Below are 21,282 nucleotides of genomic sequence, written 5' to 3'. Positions count from 1 at the left end.
TTGGTATGAATCCTCAGTGTCCCTGTGTCAGGTGGTCCCTGTGTCAGGTGGTCCCTGTGTCAAACACAACATGATGTTTTGCTCTAATCATGTGTTTTATGTTTGATCACAATATGATTTAAATGTAAATACATGGAGTAACACACACACACCAGTTTGGACCAGTTTATTACTGTAAATAATAACCATGTGTCTGTCTCTTCCCGTGATCCTGCAACCTGTGAGAACATAGACACACACATACACACACACTGGACACACAGGACACACACACACAAACAGGAAACACACACACACTGGACACACAAAAACATACAAAAACACACTGGACACACACACACACACACACACACTGGACACACACTGGAAACACAGGATACACACACACAGGACACACGCATTGGGAACACACACACATACTGGACACACGAACACACACACACACACACACTGGAGAAACCCACACACCCACTGGACACACACACAGGAGACACACAAAAATACACACACACGCTGGACACACGCTGGACACACACAGGAAACACACATACAGGTTGGACACACACACACTGGACACACACACACACACACACACGCACACACAGGACACATACACAGAACACATACACAGGACACACACACAAAGGACACACACTATACACACACTGGGGACACACACACTCACTGAACACACACACTGGACACACGTACACACACACACACAGACACACACCCACACACTGGACAAACAAACACAAACACTGGACACACACACACACTGGACACACACACACACACACTGGACATACAAACACTCGACACACACACACACACACACACACACTGGACAAACACACACACACACACACACTGGACACACACACACACACAAACTGGACACACACACACACACACACACACACACACACACACACACACACACACACACACTGGACACAAACACATAGACAGAAGGACAAACAACCACAGACACACACCCAGACTAACACACTCACTCACACACACACACAGTACAAACACAATGGACACTGGATACGCACACACACACACTGGACACACACACACACACACACACACACACACACAGGACACAAACACACTGGACACACAGGACACACACACAGGACACACACAAAGGACACACACACACACAGTACACACACACTGGACACACACACACTCACTGAACACACGTACACACACGCACACGCACACATACACCGGACACACACACACACTGGACACACACACACACACTGGACATACAAACACTGGACACACACACACACACACACTGGACAAACACATACACAAACACACACACACACACACAAACTGGACACACACAACCACACACACACACACACACACACACTGGACACAAACACATAGACAGAAGGACAAACAACCACAGACACACACCCACACTAACACACTCACACACACACAGTACAAACACAATGGACACACAGGTTGAAGAGGCGCTGTTGCGCCTTCTTCACCACGCTGTCTGTGTGGGTGGACCATTTCAGTTTGTCCGTGATGTGTACGCAGAGGAACTTAAAACTCTCCACCCTCTCCACTACTGTCCCGTCGATGTGAATAGGGGGCTGCTCCCTCTGCTGTTTCCTGAAGTCCACGATCATCTCCTTAGTTTTGTTGACATTGAGTGTGAGGTTATTTTCCTGACACCACACTCCGAGGGCCCTCACCTCCTCCCTGTAGGCCGTCTCATCGTTGTTGGTAATCAAGCCTACCACTGTAGTGTCGTCTGCAAACTTGATGATTGAGTTGGAGGCGTGCATGGCCACGCAGTCATGGGTGAACAGGGAGTACAGGAGAGGGCTGAGAACGCACCCTTGTGGGGACCCAGTGTTGAGGATCAGCGGGGTGGAGATGTTGTTACCTACCCTCACCACCTGGGGGCGGCCCGTCAGGAAGTCCAGGACCCAGTTGCACAGGGCTGGGTCAAGACCCAGGGTCTCGAGCTTAATGACGAGTTTGGAGGGTACTATGGTGTTAAATGCTGAGCTGTAATCGATGAACAGCATTCTTACATAGGTATTCCTCTTGTCCAGATGGGTTAGGGCAGTGTGCAGTGTGATGGCCCTCTTGAAGCATGTGGGGACAGCAGACTGGGATAGGGAGAGATTGAATATGTCTGGGGAAAACCAGTTAAGAGCTGGAGTTATTATACCGTCTGACAGCAGTGAGTAGAGTGGGGTTATACAGGACAGTCATACAGGACAGTCATACAGGACAGTCATACAGGACAGTTAAACAGGACAGTCATACAGGACAGTCATACAGGACAGTCATACAGGACAGTCATACAGGACAGTCATACAGGACAGTTAAACAGGACAGTCATACAGGACAGTCAAACAGGACAGTCATACAGGACAGTCATACAGGACAGTCATACAGGACAGTCAAACAAGACAGTCATACAGGACAGTCATACAGGACAGTTATACAGTGCAGTTCATGTTTGTCAGGAGCCTGGTGGTACAATTACTTCTTGTTGGAGGGAGCAGGTCATTCAGTGGATGGTCAAGAATGTGCATGTCCTTCACCAGGTCCACTGCAGCCTGCTCTCGCCTGCTCTGCAGTGAGGGGAGCTGTGGTTGGACTGCTCCACCTCTGGAGATGATCAAGGCCCTCCCCTGCACCGTCTAGTTGGGCCTGCTGCTTTTTACTGCATCCAACTAACAGCACTCCACTGTATTCCAGACAAGGCCTGACCAGTGTAATATAGGTTGTGTCCAGATCTTCAGGCCATTTCTGGCAAGAACAGTCAAAAAGTGCAGGTGTTTTGAGGCCTTCCTCACTGACTGCTCCACATGTGTGTCGCCACTGAGTTTAGAGTCTAGATGAAAACCAAGATACTTAGGTGTTGTTACCACTGGTACTTCCTGTCCTCCTAGGATTAGTGGTGCAGGTTGTGGATGGTCTCTAGAAAAACATATCCCAATTTCCACAGACCATTCAGGAGCATGTTGTTGGATGTGGCCCACTCTTCCTGCTGCTTTACCTCCAAGCCCATGGAAGTATCCTCTTGGATGCTGGTTAATGGTATGGCTCGGGACAGCCCTAGTTCAGATTGATCCGACATATGCAGCGTTTCCCGTGATCGCAGTCTCCGCGAAAGCAGGAACATTTCCTTCAAATTCCAGCCATGCTGTAAAGTTGAACTTCAGTGACGCAGATTGAATAGAGCCGTTTAAACCTGTTTCATGGGCAGCAGATATGAGAGTCAGAGTTCAAATGGTAATACAGAACTCCCTTCTATCTCGGGTCACTCAGGGACACAGTAGTTAGCTTCACGTGAGTCAACACCTCACGGGACCATGCCTCTGACCTAAAACTCATATGACCTTGTAGGCCTATGTATGCTGATCCACCTCTATGCAGACGACACCATTCTGTATACTTCTGGCCCTTCTTTGGACACTGTGTTAACAACCCTCCAGACGAGCTTCAATGCCATACAACTCTCCTTCCGTGGCCTCCAACTGCTCTTAAATACAAGTAAAACTAAATGCATGCTCTTCAACCGATCGCTGCCTGCACCTGCCCGCCTGTCCAGCATCACTACTCTGGACGGTTCTGACTTAGAATATGTGGACCACTACAAATACCTAGGTGTCTGGTTAGACTGTAAACTCTCCTTCCAGACTCACATTAAACATCTCCAATCCAAAATTAAATCTAGAATTGGCTTCCTATTTCGCAAACAAAGCATCCTTCACTCATGCTGACAAACATACCCTTGTAAAACTGACCATCCTACCGATCCTCGACTTCGGCGATGTCATTTACAAAATAGCCTCCAACACTCTACTCAACAAACTGGATGCAGTCTATCACAGTGACATCCGTTTTGTCACCAAAGCCCCATATACTACCCACCACTGCGACCTGTATGCTCTAGTCGGCTGGCCCTCGCTTCATACTCGTCGCCAAACCCATTGGCTCCAGGTCATCTACAAGTCTCTGCTAGGTAAAGCCCCCTTTATCTCAGCTCACTGGTCACCATAGCAGCACCCACCCGTAGCACGCGCTCCAGCAGGTATATCTCACTGGTCACCCCCAAAGCCAATTCTTCCTTTGGCCGCCTTTCCTTCCAGTTCTCTGCTGCCAATGACTGGAACGAACTACAAAAATCTCTGAAGCTGGAGACTCATATCTCCCTCACTAGCTTTAAGCACCAGCTGTCAGAGCAGCTCACAGATCACTGCACCTGTACATAGCTCATCTGTAAATAGCCCATCCAATCTACCTCATCCCCATACTGTATTTATTTATTTATTTATCTTGCTCCTTTGCACCCCAGTATCTCAACTTGCACATTCATCTTCTGCACATCCTACCATTCCAGTGTTTAATTGCTATATTGTAATTACTTTGCCACCATGGCCTATTTATTGCCTTACCTCTCTTGTCCTACCTCATTTGCACATGCTGTATATAGATTTTTCTATTGTATTATTGACTGTACGCTTGTTTATTCCATGTGTAACTCTGTGTTGTTGTATGTGTCGAACTGCTTTGCTTTATCTTGGCCAGGTCGCAGTTGCAAATGAGAACTTGTTCTCAACTAGTCTACCTGGTTAAATAAAGGTGAAATAAAAAATAAATAAAAATTAAAATCCCTGAGACTAATGTTATATTTTATGTTGTAAAGGCCTAATGTTATATTTTATGTTGTAAAGGCCTCATGATCCCTGAGACTAATGTTATATTTTATGTTGTAAAGGCCTCATGATCCCTGAGACTAATGTTATATTTTATGTTGTAAAGGCCTCGTGATCCCTGAGACTAATGTTATATTTTATGTTGTAAAGGCCTAATGTTTCTTTTGATTGTTTTATATTACATTGACATGTAGTTGTTTTCTCTCTCGTCTAGACAATAAAGACTGGTTTCCTACAGGATCGCTTCGGAGTGGATGCTGAGGGGAGAACGTCTTGGTCGACGCCAGGTTCTCCCAGTGTAACGGCCATCATACGTAGAGGACCAAGGCGCAGCGGGTTGAGTGCTCATAATGACTTTTATTGAACACATAACAAACAAAACAAGAAAACGATCGAACGAACAGGATTACAGGCTACACACAGCTAAGCAATCACACAAAGGGACAGGTGAAACAGGGCTACCTAAGTATGACTGTCAATCAGCAACAACGATGTACAGCTGTTCCTGATTGAGAGCCATACCAGGCCAACACAAAGAAATACACAACATAGAAAACCATAGAAATACAAAACAAGAACACTACCCAAAAACCCCGGAACACATAAATCAAACACCCCTCTTACATAAATACATATACCATTAAACCCCGAACCACATAAAACAAATACCCCCTGCCACGTCCTGACCAAACTACAATAACCAATAACCCCTTATACTGGTCAGGACGTGACACCCAGCTTGTGTGGTCACAGCAATTCAATATAAATACCCAGACCCCAACGCTGACCCCAAGCTACGTTGGATTCCAGGAAGTAGAGGAGGCTCACGACATATTATACAAATAAATGTTTTAAAGAAAGGACGTTGTATTCCACACTTTAAACACATAATAAACTATAAACACATTGTAAAACATATAAAACAACAATTACTGTCACTCAGCATTAGTTATGCTCTATTCATAACCAATATATCATGCTTGTTTAACAATTAGTGTTCAAAAAACATATAAAAACATCACATTTTATAAATAATATTTTGTTGTTGTATTTGTTATTTGTGGTGAAGGGGCTGAGTCAGAGCTGTGGTTATCACTGCTAAACCAGTACTAGAAGCAGAGCTGAGTGGATGGAAACAGACATCTTTTTCATCTAATGGTGTGTCTAATGAAGTGTCCAGGAACAAGCGCCTCCCTACTGGGGTTGATACAGTCACAGGTGGGAGGAGTCCTATTTCCATCTCACCAATCGACTCAGGCAGGCTGTTCTAGATCAACTCATACAAACTTTGTTAGAGACACTTGTGTGACAACAGTTATGCTAAAACATCCTGAGATATATTGCCTGGCCTGGCAGCCCAAAGCCTGGACCCTGGGACAACTGTACCTGGTGGTCGCCTGCCGATGACATCACTTGGTCTTGGGTGTGGAAGCCTCCTACAAACGAAGACAACAGACACCATGGTCACTATTGACCCCAACCATGCTGTGCCCACTGACCACCAGAGGAGGCTGGTAAGGGGAGGATGAACGGCTCATTATAAGGACTGGAATGAAGTGAGTGGAATTGTACTTGTGTGTTTGATACATTCCATTCATTGTATTCCAGCCATTATTATGAGCCTGTCCTCCATGCCACCAGCCACCACTGCTGACCACAGACCAGAGACCAGACAAACAGTCTAACTGGCAACCCACAGATACATTAGTCTGGTCCCAGATCTGTGCGTGCTTCAGCCAACTCCTTCAGATATACATGACATGACAATGACAGTCAGAAGAGTTGGTTTAAACAGATCTGAATCAGGACACTAAGAGTTGGTTTAAACAGATCTGAATCAGGACACTAAGAGTTGGTTTAAACAGATCTGAATCAGGACACTAAGAGTTGGTTTAAACAGATCTGAATCAGGACACTAAGAGTTGGTTTAAACAGATCTGAATCAGGACACTAAGAGTTGGTTTGAACAGATCTGAATCAGGACACTAAGAGATGGTTTGAACAGATCTGAATCAGGAAACTAAGAGTTGGTTTAAACAGATCTGAATCAGGACACTAAGAGTTGGTTTGAACAGATCTGAATCAGGACACTAAGAGTTGGTTTGAACAGATCTGAATCAGGACACTAAGAGTTGGTTTAAACAGATCTGAATCAGGACACTAAGAGTTGGTTTAAACAGATCTGAATCAGGACACTAAGAGTTGGTTTAAACAGATCTGAATCAGGACACTAAGAGTTGGTTTAAACAGATCTGAATCGGGACACTAACAGTTGGTTTGAACAGATCTGAATCAGGACACTAAGAGTTGGTTTGAGGTTATAAAGGGTAATATAATGTGGGACTCCACTGTATACTTCAAAGTTAGAGATGTGTTGAAACTGGATCCATCATAATGATTCTACATGTTATAATCTGCCATGGCCTCTACTGGCCAAAGGTTAAACTACTGTTATGTTTATGATATACTATGGTGTTGTGTCACTAGACTTTGACCAGATATTATTGCATCTAAAGATCAACTGTACCTAGAACATAGATACAGAGCCACTTGTCATCAGGAAGCTGCTCCCTCAGCACAACGGACACTATCTCAATGACTTGACATGTTCTGCTTGTGAATTCAGGCTACAAGGTAAGAATCTTCCCAGGGATTATTGTAAAGTGTGTAGGGACATTAAATGTATGATGTTGTCTTAGTATAGTGAATGACAGTAAAACAGTCAAATCTAACAGTCCATTTCACCTGGGAGAGGTATGTGACAGTTCAATCATACAAAATGGCGCTAACTGGGCGAAGGCAATAAAATTCAAAAACATCTCGTATTACAGGATTCGTATATCGTGGTTATTTTACAATTTGTAAAAATGTTAATGTATCATAGTTCTAAATCATCTGACAGAATATCAGAACATTTGTTGTTTTCAAAATTACAATGATTTCCTGTTTCTTGTGTAATTTGGTATGATTAACATTGTTATTATGAATTATATTTAGTAATAGCATAATAATAGCATACCTGTAGAACAAAGCAACACACTAGAATGAGTGAAATGATTAAAAGAGAAAGTGAGATATTATTATCAACAGCTCCACTACATGGAGAAGAGGTGAAACACATCAGTCACGACTACATGTTTATGTGATTCATTAAATCACCTGACTGTTTGGATGTGTCTGTTAGCAAATGCTTTATTTCTAAGAGATAATGAATAAAAGAGAACAATTGACATTCAATAATTAGTTATCACTGTGTTAACGACAACCAACATGTTGGATCTCTGTTTAGTTGTCAGTGCTCTGAAATGAGTCTCTCTGGGGAGAGAGAGGAGGGGGGCCCTGCCTCTGAAATGAGTCTCTCTGGGGAACATGACACCAAGGCTAAGAGGTGAGATGACAATGTTGTTTAAGAACTTATAAAGACTTTATTTTCAATACGTTATATTTCACATTTGTCATTTTTCATCAGAAATTATTGATATGGGTACCTTCATGTGTCTGTAAAATACTGTTGTTCTAAGAATTTAATTCATAGATTTGTGTATGAATTTTTGTTTCGCAAAATGCTACATAGCTGGAATTAAATGTTTGTATCCTGTATATTTACTGTGATATGTGGTTGTCTCACCAGCACACACACATCATTTTGCCTACTCTTAATTATTTCCTAGTTTGTTGGCATGCATTACCTTATTGTTTTTACTAATTCTGATCATTGTTAAAAGCAGAATTCAGACAATATTACCGTTACGTTTACATCATTTAGCAGACACTCTTATCCAGAGCAACTTACAGTAGTGAATGGATACATTACATTTTCATGCATTTATTTTATTTTTTGTACTGGCCCCCCGTGGGGATCGAACCCACAACCCTGGCGTTGCACACACCATGTTGGCATTGCAAACACCATGCTCTACCAACTGAGCCACAGGGAAGGCACCGTTATATCAACATGCTGTTCACTCCTGTTTAAACCAAAAAGGGTTCTATCTTGCTTAATGTATGGAATCACTAAAAGTTCTATATAGAATCCCTTTTATAGTGTTCTTTGATCAGAACTCTAGAGGTTCTTCTTCACTGAACCAAAATGGTTCCATATAGAACCCTGCATGGTGCTATTTATGAATTATGGCTACTACTATTAAATAGTACACATTTTTGCTAAGAATATAATTTTTAGGAAAATAGGAATGGAGGAAAAATCACAATATTAGTTTTAAATGATCTTTATAAATAGCAGTGCTGGGGTATTTGGAAAGCCATAGTCAGTCAATCAACAATAGAATAATACTCTTATGAAAAATCTGTATCTTTAACACAGTCTGTGGATACTATGAGACTAGAAAGGTTAAAATGCATGTAACTCACAGCACAGTTGAAAAATATATGTCAGGTGAACATCAAAAGAGGATGTTCTACAGAGATAGGTGGGCTGGGCGAGAGGAGCAGAGGGGTGGGATTACACCTGGTTACTACAAAAGATCATGATCGGTTATAGTCATTACTGTCTGAGTACTATCTATCCAAAATGTAATGTGTATAATATATTATTATTATTATAAAAATAAAAATAAATAATTACTGTGTATTAGGGGGGGGGGTAGAATTGATCTTAATTATATGCAAACCCAGTGGTGTCCAGGGAGGTATCTCTTCGTTTGAATGAAGGCCCACGTCAACTCTGGCTGACTTCTTTACAATACAGTACAGTACAATATAATACAGTACAGTATAATACAATACAGTACAGTACAACTTTGTTCATTAGTTACAGCAAACAACAGCAATGTGTCTTCTGCTCCGTTCTCAACCCCCCAAACAGCAGACCTCACACACACAGTTGAGACGACCACAGGTTCAAGCTGCAGTGCAGCTCCCCTGGATGGAGAACATGTTGTGGGGTTAAGGGCCTTGCTCAATGGCCCAATTAAAGGTGATTGTTTTGAGGATGTGAACACAGCAGCCCTCCAGTGGTCATATCAATTCCGCCCGTATTTTCCAGCTACTGGCCCGGGATTCAAACCGAACACTTTTCGTCCACATGTCCAACTCCTGCCAAAACTCCAACTCATTTGCTGCTGGGCGAAAACCTGAGTTAATCTTCAGAAATAAGCATGAGTTAATCAGCCAAAATGATGCCAAAATGCTATGCAGACATGATTATTATGATGTAGAACAACAACTTATATGCAGTTGTCATCAGCAGCAGCCACAAGAGAGAGCCTCTGATAGTTCTGGGTAACTGCCAGACTGAGCAAAACATACTGTGTTAGAAGTAATCTAATGATTAACTAGGCTATTGAACGTTTCTTCAAGTGCAGTCGCAACAACCATCAAGCGCTATGATGAAACTGGCTCTCATGAGGACCGCCACAGGAAAAGACCCAGAGTTACCTCTGCTGCAGAGAATAAGTTCATTAGAGTTACCTGACTCAGATTGCAGCCCAAATAAATGCTTCACAGAGTCCAAGTAACAGATGCATCTCAACATCAACTGTTCAGAGAAGACTGTGTGAATCAGGCCTTCATGGTTGAATTGCTGAAAAGAAACCACTACTAAAGGACACCAATAAGAAGACGAGACTTGCTTGGGCCAAGAAACATGACCAATGGACATTAGATCGACAAACACGAGCAATGGATATTAGACCGGTGGAAATCTGTCCTTTGGTCTGATGAGGCAAAGTATTAGGTTTTTGGTTCCAACCGCCGTGTGTTTTTCAACAGGACAATGACCCAACACACCTCCAGGCTGTGTAAGAGCTATTTTATCAAAAAGGAGGGTGATGGAGTCCAGCATCAGATGACCTGGCCTCCACAATCACCTGACGTCAACCAAATTTAGATGGTTTGGGATGAGTTGGACCACAGAGTGAACTAAAAACAGCCAACAAGTGCTGCTTTTTGTTTTAGACTATTGGAAAAGCTTTCCAGGTGAAGCAGGTTGACAGAATACCAAGAATGTGCAAAACTGTCATTAAGATAAAGGGTGGCTACTTTGAAGAATGTATTTTGATTTGTTTAAGACTTTTTTTGGTTACTACATGATTCCATACCTGTTATTTCATAGTTTTGATGTCTTCACTATTATACTACAAAAATAGTAAAAATAAACTGGAATGAGTAGATGTGTACAAACGTTGGACTGGTACTAAATATATACTGCTCAAAAAAATAAAAGGCACACTAAAATAACACATCCTAGATCTGAATGAATGAAATAATCTTATTAAATACTTTTTTCTTTACATAGTTGAATGTGCTGACAACAAAATCACACAAAAATAATCAATGGAAATCCAATTTATCAACCCATGGAGGTCTGGATTTGGAGTCACGCTCAAAATTAAAGTGGAAAACCACACTACAGGCTGATCCAACTTTGATGTAATGTCCTTAAAACAAGTCAAAATGAGGCTCAGTAGTGTGTGTGGCCTCCACGTGCCTGTATGACCTCCCTACAACGCCTGGGCATGCTCCTGATGAGGTGGCGGATGGTCTTTTGAGGGATCTCCTCCCAGACCTGGACTAGAGCATCCGCCAACTCCTGGACAGTCTGTGGTGCAACGTGGCGTTGGTGGATGGAGCGAGACATAATGTCCCAGATGTGCTCAATTGGATTCAGGTCTGGGGAATGGGCGGGCCAGTCCATAGCATCAATGCCTTCCTCTTGCAGGAACTGCTGACACACTCCAGCCACATGAGGTCTAGCATTGTCTTGCATTAGGAGGAACCCAGGGCCAACCGCAGCAGCATATGGTCTCACAAGGGGTCTGAATATCTCATCTCGGTACCTAATGGCAGTCAGGCTACCTCTGGTGAGCACACGGAGGGCTGTGCGGCCCCCCAAAGAAATGCCACCCCACACCATGACTGACCCACCGCCAAACCGGTCATGCTGGAGGATGTTGCAGGCAGCAGAACGTTCTCCACGGCGTCTCCAGACTCTGTCACGTCTGTCATATGTGCTCAGTGTGAACCTGCTTTCATCTGTGAAGAGCACAGGGCGCCAGTGGCGAATTTGCCAATCTTGGTGTTCTCTGGCAAATGCCAAACGTCCTGCACGGTGTTGGACTGTAAGCACAACCCCCACCTGTGGATGTCGGGCCCTCATACTACCCTCATGGAGTCTGTTTCTGACCGTTTGAGCAGACACATGCACATTTGTGGCCTGCTGGAGGTCATTTTGCAGGGCTCTGGCAGTGCTCCTCCTGCTCCTCCTTGCACAAAGGCGGAGGTAGCGGTCCTGCTGCTGGGTTGTTGCCCTCCTACGGCCTCCTCCACGTCTCCTGATGTACTGGCCTGTCTCCTGGTAGCGCCTCCATGCTCTGGACACTACGCTGACAGACACAGCAAACCTTCTTGCCACAGCTCGCATTGATGTGCCATCCTGGATGAGCTGCACTACCTGAGCCACTTGTGTGGGTTGTAGACTCCGTCTCATGCTACCACTAGAGTGAAAGCACTGCCAGCATTCAAAAGTGGCCAAAACATCAGCCAGGAAGCATAAGAACTGAGAAGTGGTCTGTGGTCACCACCTGCCAAACCACTCCTTTATTGGGGGTGTCTTGCTAATTGCCTATAATTTCCACCTGTTGTCTATTCCATTTGATCAACAGCATGTGAAATGTATTGTCAATCAGTGTTGCTTCCTAAGTGGACAGTTTGATTTCACAGAAGTGTGATTGACTTGGAGTTACATTGTGTTGTTTAAGTGTTCCCTTAATTTTTTTGAGCAGTGTATATATATAAAATGAGAAGAGATATAGATGTATATATATCTTCTCATTTTATTTGGTTTACTTTAGTCCCCTCAAGTTTTTACCTACAGAAGGACTATAGTATGTTTAGTCCCCAGAGGTCTTAACCTACAGAAGGACTATAGTATTAGTCCCCAGAGGTCTTAACCTACAGAAGGACTATAGTATGTTTAGTCTCCAGAGGTCTTAACCTACAGAAGGACTATAGTATGTTTAGTCTCCAGAGGTCTTAACCTACAGAAGGACTATAGTATGTTTAGTCTCCAGAGGTCTTAACCTTCAGAAGGACTATATTATGTTTAGTCTCCAGAGGTCTTAACCTACAGAAGGACTATAGTATGTTTAGTCTCCAGAGGTCTTAACCTACAGAAGGACTATATTATGTTTAGTCCCCAGAGGTCTTAACCTACAGAAGGACTATAGTATGTTTAGTCTCCAGAGGTCTTAACCTACAGAAGGACTATAGTATGTTTAGTCCCCAGAGGTCTTAACCTACAGAAGGACTATATTATGTTTAGTCCCCAGAGGTCTTAACCTAGAGAAGGACTATAGTATGTTTAGTCCCAGAGGTCTTAACCTACAGAAGGACTATAGTATGTTTTTTTGAAGGGTCATAGTTTGGTTATTGGAGGCATTTGTACTTCTTGTTCATTGATGGAAAAAGCTCACTAGCTCACTATTGTCCCAATCAGTTGTGTTAGACCTGTTGTTTATTTTATTGGAATGGTTTTAAATCAGTTATATCTACTGCAGTTGAGTTATGCTTGCTCTGTCTCCCTAACTGTTGTTCAGGTTCCATTACTGTATTTGACCACTAGGTGGAGACATTGACCACAGTAGCCCTCACCCTGAGGACCAGCCTGTATAGTCTACCACACCCTCTCTCATTAGCACCACCAGCTGAAGAGTTTCTCCCTAATTGTGTTCCCCATGCCCTACATGAACTTGTTCATTCCCTTTGTGTGATTATTCTGCTGAAGGTCGGAGTGTTAAGCTTTTTAAACTTGCTTAAATAAAACAATTATTTATTTATGGTGAGCGAGCATTGCACCTTTTCCTTTTCAGTGATAATTACAATTTTTGGTTGGACCTCGACTCACGTTGGTTGAGCGTCCTCAACTTAATTCCAGGCTAAACATCAATATGTTTGAAATAGGCTTAACTGTTTAACACAGTCATCTTGGTTTTCATTTGATACTTTATACGTCGCTTGTTTGTATCAATTGCAAAGACAACTTTGGCAACTTTGTAGTTGTAGTCAACTTTGTTCTGAAGTTATCAGTGGTCACTGAGAGACGGATAAACCATGTGATTCTATGTTTAGCGGAGATCTTCTGTCTATAAAGTGACAAGGGAGGGCTAAAAAACATTTAAAGATTCACTTAGCTGTTCTACGAGTGGTCTGAGGCAGGCGTTAGATTATGAGCGTATTCAACTGCATCATTTATAACGATGGTTTTGGGAAACAACTCTGTTATGAATTCCCTGTTGCTGAGGCTGACTGTTATCAGCACCTCACAACCCCAAGCTGTACACTCCCCTCCCCATCCCCCATCCCCCACCACTGGAGCCTGAGAGTCTATGACTGGCCTGGGCAAATATTTTCCATGGAGAGCCACATTAGAATATTTTTTGGCCATCGCGGCCAGAATCATATTACAGCTCAATACATCATGTTTATGACTGTGTTGGCAGATACAGTTGAAGTTGGAAGTTTACATACACTTAGGTTGGAGTCATTAAAACTCGTTTTTCAACCACTCCACAAATTTCCTGTTAACCAACTATAGTTTTGGCAAGTCGGTTAGGACATCTACTTTGTGCATGACCCAAGTAATTTTTCCAACAATTGTTTACAGACAGATTATTTCAATTATAATTCACTGTATCACAATTCCAGTAGGTCAGAAGTTTACATACACTAAGTTGACTGTGCCTTTAAACAGCTTGGAAAATTCCGTAAAATGATGTCATGGCTTTAGAAGCTTCTGATAGGCTAACTGACATCATTTGAGTCAATTGGAGGTGTACCTGTGGATGTATTTCAGGGCCTACCTTCAACCTCATTGCCTCTTTGCTTAACATCATGGGAAAATCAAAAGAAATCAGCCAAGACCTCAGAAAAGAATTGTAGGCCTCTGCAAGTCTGGTTCATCCTTGGGAGCAATTTCCAAACGTCTGAAGATGCCACGTTCATCTGTACAAACAATAGTACGCAAGTATAAACACCATGGGACCACGCAGCTGTCATACCGCTCAGGAAAGAGATGCGTTCTGTCTCCTAGAGATGAATGTACTTTGGTGCGAAAAGTGCAAATCAATCCCAGAACAACAGCAAAGGACTTTGTGAAGATGCTGGAGGAAACAGGTACAAAAGTATCTATAGCCACAGTAAAACGAGTCCTATATCGACATAACCTGAAAGGCCGCTCAGCAAGGAAGAAGCCACTGCTCCAAAACCGCCATAAAAAAAGCCAGACTACGGTTTGCAACTGCACATGGGGAAAAATATTGTACTTTTTGGAGAAATGTCCTCTGGTCTGATGAAACTGTTGGCCATAATGACCATCGTTATGTTTGGAGGAAAAAGGGGGAGGCTTGCAAGCTGAAGAACACCATCCCAACCGTGAAGCATGGGGGTGGCAGCATCATGTTGTTGGGGTGCTTTGCTGCAGGAGGGACTGGTGCACTTCACAAAATAGATGGCATCATGAGGAGGAAAATTATGTGGATATATTGAAGCAACATCCCAAGACAATCAGTCAGGAAGTTAAAGCTTGGTCGCAAATGGGTCTTCCAAATGGACAATGACTCCAAGCACACGACTGTGACACCCAACTTATTGTGGGAAGCTTGTGGAAGGCTACCCAAAACATTTGACCCAAGTTAAACAATTTAAAAGCAATGCTACCAAATACTAATTGAGTGTATGTAAACTGTACATACAGTTGAAGTCGGAAGTTTACATACACCTTAGCCAAATACATTTTAAACTCAGCTATTCACAATTCCTGACATTTAATCCTAGTAAACTGTCTTAGGTCAGTTAGGATCCCCAACTTAATTTTAAGAATGTGAAATGTCAGAATAATAGTAGAGAGAATTATTTATTTCAGCTTTTATTTCTTTCATCACATTCCCAGTGGGTCAGAAGTTTACATACACCTCCAATTGACCCAAATGATGTCAATTAGCCTATCAAATGCTTCTAAAGCCATGACATCATTTTCAGGAATGTTCCAAGCTGTTTAAAGGCACAATCAACTTAGTGTATATAAACTTCTGACCCACTGGAATTGTGATACAGTGAATTATAAGTGACATAATCTGTCTGCAAACAATTGTTGGAAAAATTACTTGGGTCATGCACAAAGTTGATGTCCTAACTGACTTGCCAAAACTATAGTTTGTTAACAAGAAATTTGTGGAGTGGTTGAAAAACAATTTTTAATGACTCCAACCTAAGTATATGTAAACTTCCAACTTCAACTGTAGGTTGACCCAAACAGTACAAACACCTTCTTCTGAGCATGACTCCTAATCTTGTTGTTCATCGAGAGATGCATAGATCCTCGTCAGTGACATTGTTTTGAATAGTTCTCCAATCACTGCATCAGCCAGAAGATCGATAAGCTCAAATTGCAGGTCAGTGAGAGCGTTAACCACATTGAAGGTGAAAGGAGAGGATACCAACAGCATGTCATTTTCCAACACTTTGAAATCCTCAAAACGACGAGAAAACTCACTGTTCAAAGCACGTAGCAATAATGTATACTTCTCCCGCTGGTCATCTGATAGGGAACAGACTAGTAGTGTCGGAAGGTGGGTGAGATTGTTAGCTTCTACTTGGCGGGTCATTGGAGGAGTCATTATCCCTTGAAGGCTTTGACAAGGCTGTACATCTGATTTGCAAAAAGGCCCTTCCCTTGTAGTTTGGAATTCAGTTCATTCATGAGGGCCATGATGTCCACGGTGAAGGCAAAATCAGCCAACCATTCTTTATCTTGCAGTTGAGGGACATCCACATAGATTTTACTCTTATGAAGTTTACAAATTTAGTGACTGTATGCACAACATGGCTCATTTTCAGAACACATTTTCAGAGCACCTCCTGATGAATAACGCAATGCAGGAAAATCATTTTCTGATCTGGGTTCAGCTCAGCTACTTGATCTTGTATCCTTTTCAAAAGGCCAACGTTTTTTCCTGACAAGTTTGGGCGCCCATCAGTGGTCACACTGGAGAACTTCTCAAAACTCAGTCCCAGCCTTGCCACACGCTTATTAACCTCCTCCAATAAATATTTCCCTGTGGTTGTGCTCTTCATTGACTGCACTGAATCAAGCTCCTCTGTAATTTCAAAGTCTGGGGTTATGCCTCGTAAGAATATCAACAACTGCACCGTGTCACGTGCATCACTGCTCTCATCCAGGGCCAAGGAGAAATAGGTGAAATCCTTTACCTTGTCTTCAATTGTTGTTCCATGTTCTCTGCGATGTCCTCAACACGCCGTGTCACTGTTCGTCTTGACAGGGCAACATTTTCAAATAGCTCTTTTTTTTCGTGGCAAAGTTTTGCTGCAGAGTCAATTAAACATTATTTTATGAATTCTCCCTCAGTGAATGGCTTGCTATGCTTAGCAATTTTGTGGGACAGTACATACGTACAGTGAGGGGAAAAAAGTATTTGATCCCCTGCTGATTTTGTACGTTTGCCCGCTGACAAAGAAATGATCATTCTATAATTTTAATGGTAGGTTTATTTGAACAGGGAGAGACAGAATAACAACAAAAAAATGCTGAAAAACGCATGTCAAAAATGTTATAAATTGATTTGCATTTTAATGAGGGAAATAAGTATTTCACCCCTCTGCAAAACATGACTTAGTACTTGGTGGTAAAACCCTTGTTGGCAATCACATAGGTCAGACGTTTCTTGTAGTTGGCCACCAGGTTTGCACACATCTCAGGAGGGATTATGTCCCACTCCTCTTTGCAGATCTTCTCCAAGTCATTAAGGTTTCGAGGCTGACGTTTGGCAACTCGAACCTTCAGCTCCGTCCACAGATTTTCTATGGGATTAAGGTCTGGAGACTGGCTAGGCCACTCCAGGACCTTAATGTGCTTCTTCTTGAGCCACTCCTTTGTTGCCTTGGCCGTGTGTTTTGGGTCATTGTCATGCTGGAATACCCATCCACGGCCCATTTTCAATGCCCTGGCTGAGGGAAGGAGGTTCTCACCCAAGATTTGACGGTACATGGCCCCGTCCATCGTCCCTTTGATGCAGTGAAGTTGTCCTGTCCCCTTAGAAAAAAACACCCCCAAAGCATAATGTTTCCACCTCCATGTTTGACTGTGGGGATGGTGTTCTTGGGGTCATAGGCAGCATTCCTCCTCCTCCAAATACGGCGAGTTGAGTTGATGCCAAAGAGCTCCATTTTGGGCTCATCTGACCACAACACTTTCACCCAGTTGTCCTCTGAATCATTCAGATGTTCATTGGCAAACTTCAGACGGGCATGTATATGTGCTTTCTTGAGCAGGGGGACATTGCGGGCGCTGCTGGATTTCAGTCCTTCACGGCGTAGTGTGTTACCAATTGTTTTCTTGGTGACTATGGTCCCAGCTGCCTTGAGATCATTGACAAGATCCTCCCGTGTAGTTCTGGGCTGATTCCTAACTGTTCTCATGATCATTGCAACTCCACGAGGTGAGATCTTGCATGGAGCCTCAGGCCGAGGGAGATTGACAGTTCTTTTGTGTTTCTTCCATTTGCGAATAATCACACCAACTGTTGTCACCTTCTCACCAAGCTGCTTGGTGATGGTCTTGTAGCCCATTCCAGCCTTGTGTAGGTCTACAATCTTGTCCCTGACACCCTTGGAGAGCTCTTTGGTCTTGGCCATGGTGGAGAGTTTGGAATCTGATTGATTGATTGCTTCTATGGACAGGTGTCTTTTATACAGGTAACAAACTGAGATTAGGAGCACTCCCTTTAAGAGTGTGCTCCTAATCTCAGCTCGCTACCTGTATAAAAGACACCTGGGAGCCAGAAATCTTTCTGATTGAGAGGGGGTCAAATACTTATTTCCCTCATTAAAATGCAAATCAATTTATAACATTTTTGACATGCATTTTTCAGATTTTTGGTGTTGTTATTCTGACTCTCACTGTTCAAACAAACCTACCATTAAAATGATGGACTGATCATTTCTTTGTCAGTGGGCATACGTACAAAATCAGCAGGGGATCAAATAATGTTTTCCCTCGCTGTATAGTGCATTCGAAAAGTATTCAGACCCCTTGACGTTTTCCACATTTTGTTACGTTACTGCCTTCTTCTAAAATTGATTAAATTGTTGTTTTTTCTTTCACCAATCTACACCCAATACCCCATAATGACAAAGCAAAAACAGTTGAAGAAATGTTTGCAAATTTCTAAAATATAAAACTGAAATATCACATTTACATAAGTATTCGTACCCTTTCTGAATGCACTGTATAGCGGTTTTGGAATGAAACTCTTCTTATGTTACCCCATCTGAGCTTGGAGTAGATGAGAGACGTAATGTTTGTCTCTGTTGTGTTGAAGCCCAATCAAGCAGGAGAGACCAGCCTCCCCTGTACCCAGCTGTGTGTCCATGAAGAGTGACCAGTCTATGGAGCTACCTATACTCTTTAGAGAGGGAGACTTTTCTACTGAACAAAGGTAATAAGAACTCATGGGTCATGGTCAGTGAGTTAAACAACACTCTCTAGTCATTTCTCCTCTCCCATTTTCCCATTGCTGTTTGTTGTTTTCATAATCCATAGGCTAATCGTTTTTTTCCATTTTCATAGTCCTAAAATAATATTAAACACAACATTCCCTCCCTGTGTGTGTACGTGCGTGCGTGTCTGCGTGCGTGTCTGTGTGTGTGGACTCCTTGGATGTTTTGTCCACAGAAACCAACAGGAGAGATCAGAGCCAGAGATTCTCCGTGGTCAGTCTTCCCAGAGTCATCAAACAGACCTGGCCATCATATTCAGTGTATGTGGTCCTGTTATGTACATTTGTTTTTGTTTACATCAAGTAAAGTTTATCTGTCAATCATTCATTAACGTGTTAATGAGAAAGCATTTCTTCTCTTGCTTAACTTATTTACTTTATTTATTTCAGTTGCTTGAAGAGAATATTATGACATTTGTGAAGAACGAGCTGAAGATGTTCAAGAGGATTCTTAGTCCAGAACTCCCAGAAGACTTTGAGAGTCAGAAGCAGGATAAGGAAGTGGTGGACGCTGAAGATGAGAAGCAGGAGAGCAGTGCCAGAGAGGGGGCTCTGAAGATCACACTGCACGTCCTGAGGAAAATGAACCAGAATGAGCTTGCTGACACACTGGAGAAAAGTAAGAGCTGTCTCTCTCATTTTGAATGTTGTTTTATAAGAAACATTAAAAGCTGTCGCTTAAGTACAGGGAGAGCGAGAGTTTAAAGAACAAAAAATGATTCCTTGTTTTCCAGGTAAGTTGACTGAACACATTCTCATTACCAGCAACAACCAGGAGAATAGTTATGGGGGGTGAGACAATTGGGGATGATCAGGTGACCATGATGGTATGAGGGCCAGATTAGGAATTTGGGATGATCAGGTGACCATGATGGTATGAGGGCCAGATTAGGAATTGGGGATGATCAGGTGACCATGATGGTATGAGGGCCAGATTAGGAATTGGGGATGATCAGGTGACCATGATGGTATGAGGGCCAGATTAGGAATTGGGGATGATCAGGTGACCATGATGGTATGAGGGCCAGATTAGGAATTGGGGATGATCAGGTGACCATGATGGTATGAGGGCCAGATTAGGAATTGGGGATGATCAGGTGACCATGATGGTATGAGGGCCAGATTAGGAATTGGGGATGATCAGGTGACCATGATGGTATGAGGGCCAGATTAGGAATTGGGGATGATCAGGTGACCATGATGGTATGAGGGCCAGATTAGGAATTGGGGATGATCAGGTGACCATGATGGTATGAGGGCCAGATTAGGAATTGGGGATGATCAGGTGACCATGATGGTATGAGGGCCAGATTAGGAATTGGGGATGATCAGGTGACCATGATGGTATGAGGGCCAGATTAGGAATTGGAGAACATTAATAAAAACAATAATAATATAATCTATATATATACACCGGTGTGTCATGCATCATGAAAACTTTTACACATTTATACAGGCAGTTATCAATTATTATTATTATTATGTACAACTTTCTAACACAGTCCTACAATACTGTATTAAAACAGACACATTAAAACAGACAAAATATTAATATTCTCTGTGTTATTTCTAGATTCAGATGATCTTGCTGTGATTTGCCAACGTGAACTCAAATCTAATCTAAAGAAGAAGTTTCAATGTGTATTTGAGGGGATCGCTAAACAAGGAAACCCAACCCTTCTCAATAAGATCTACACAGAGCTCTACATCACAGAGGGTGGAACAGGAGAGGTCAATAATGAACATGAGCTGAGACAGATTGAGACAACAACCAGGAAACAAGCAAGACCAGAGACTGCAATAAAATGTCATGACATCTTCAAACCCTTAACTGGACAAGACAAACCTATCAGAACTGTGCTGACAAAGGGAGTCGCTGGCATTGGAAAAACAGTCTCTGTGCAGAAATTCATTCTGGACTGGGCTGAAGGAAAAGCAAATCAGGATGTCCAATTTGTATTTTCATTCCCTTTTCGGGAGCTGAATTTGATGAAAGGGGAAAAACACACTTTGATTGAACTTCTCAATCACTT

The 21,282-nt window shown here is 42.7% G+C and overlaps 1 long non-coding RNA gene across 1 annotated transcript; it reads left to right on the top strand.

Moving 5' to 3' along the window:
- Window positions 1–6,273: 6,273 nt before the first annotated feature.
- On the top strand, window positions 6,274–19,459 carry LOC115208303 (uncharacterized). Its single transcript, XR_003881141.1, has 4 exons — window positions 6,274–7,352; window positions 8,008–8,106; window positions 19,073–19,189; window positions 19,426–19,459. It is a non-coding gene; the product is annotated as an uncharacterized LOC115208303 (long non-coding RNA).
- Window positions 19,460–21,282: the final 1,823 nt, after the last annotated feature.

This window comes from Salmo trutta, chromosome 1 (assembly GCF_901001165.1).
Source record: "Salmo trutta chromosome 1, fSalTru1.1, whole genome shotgun sequence".
NCBI lineage: Eukaryota > Metazoa > Chordata > Actinopteri > Salmoniformes > Salmonidae > Salmo > Salmo trutta.
The sequence above is the reverse complement of the archived record's forward strand: the minus strand, read 5'-3'. Positions and strand labels throughout refer to the sequence as shown.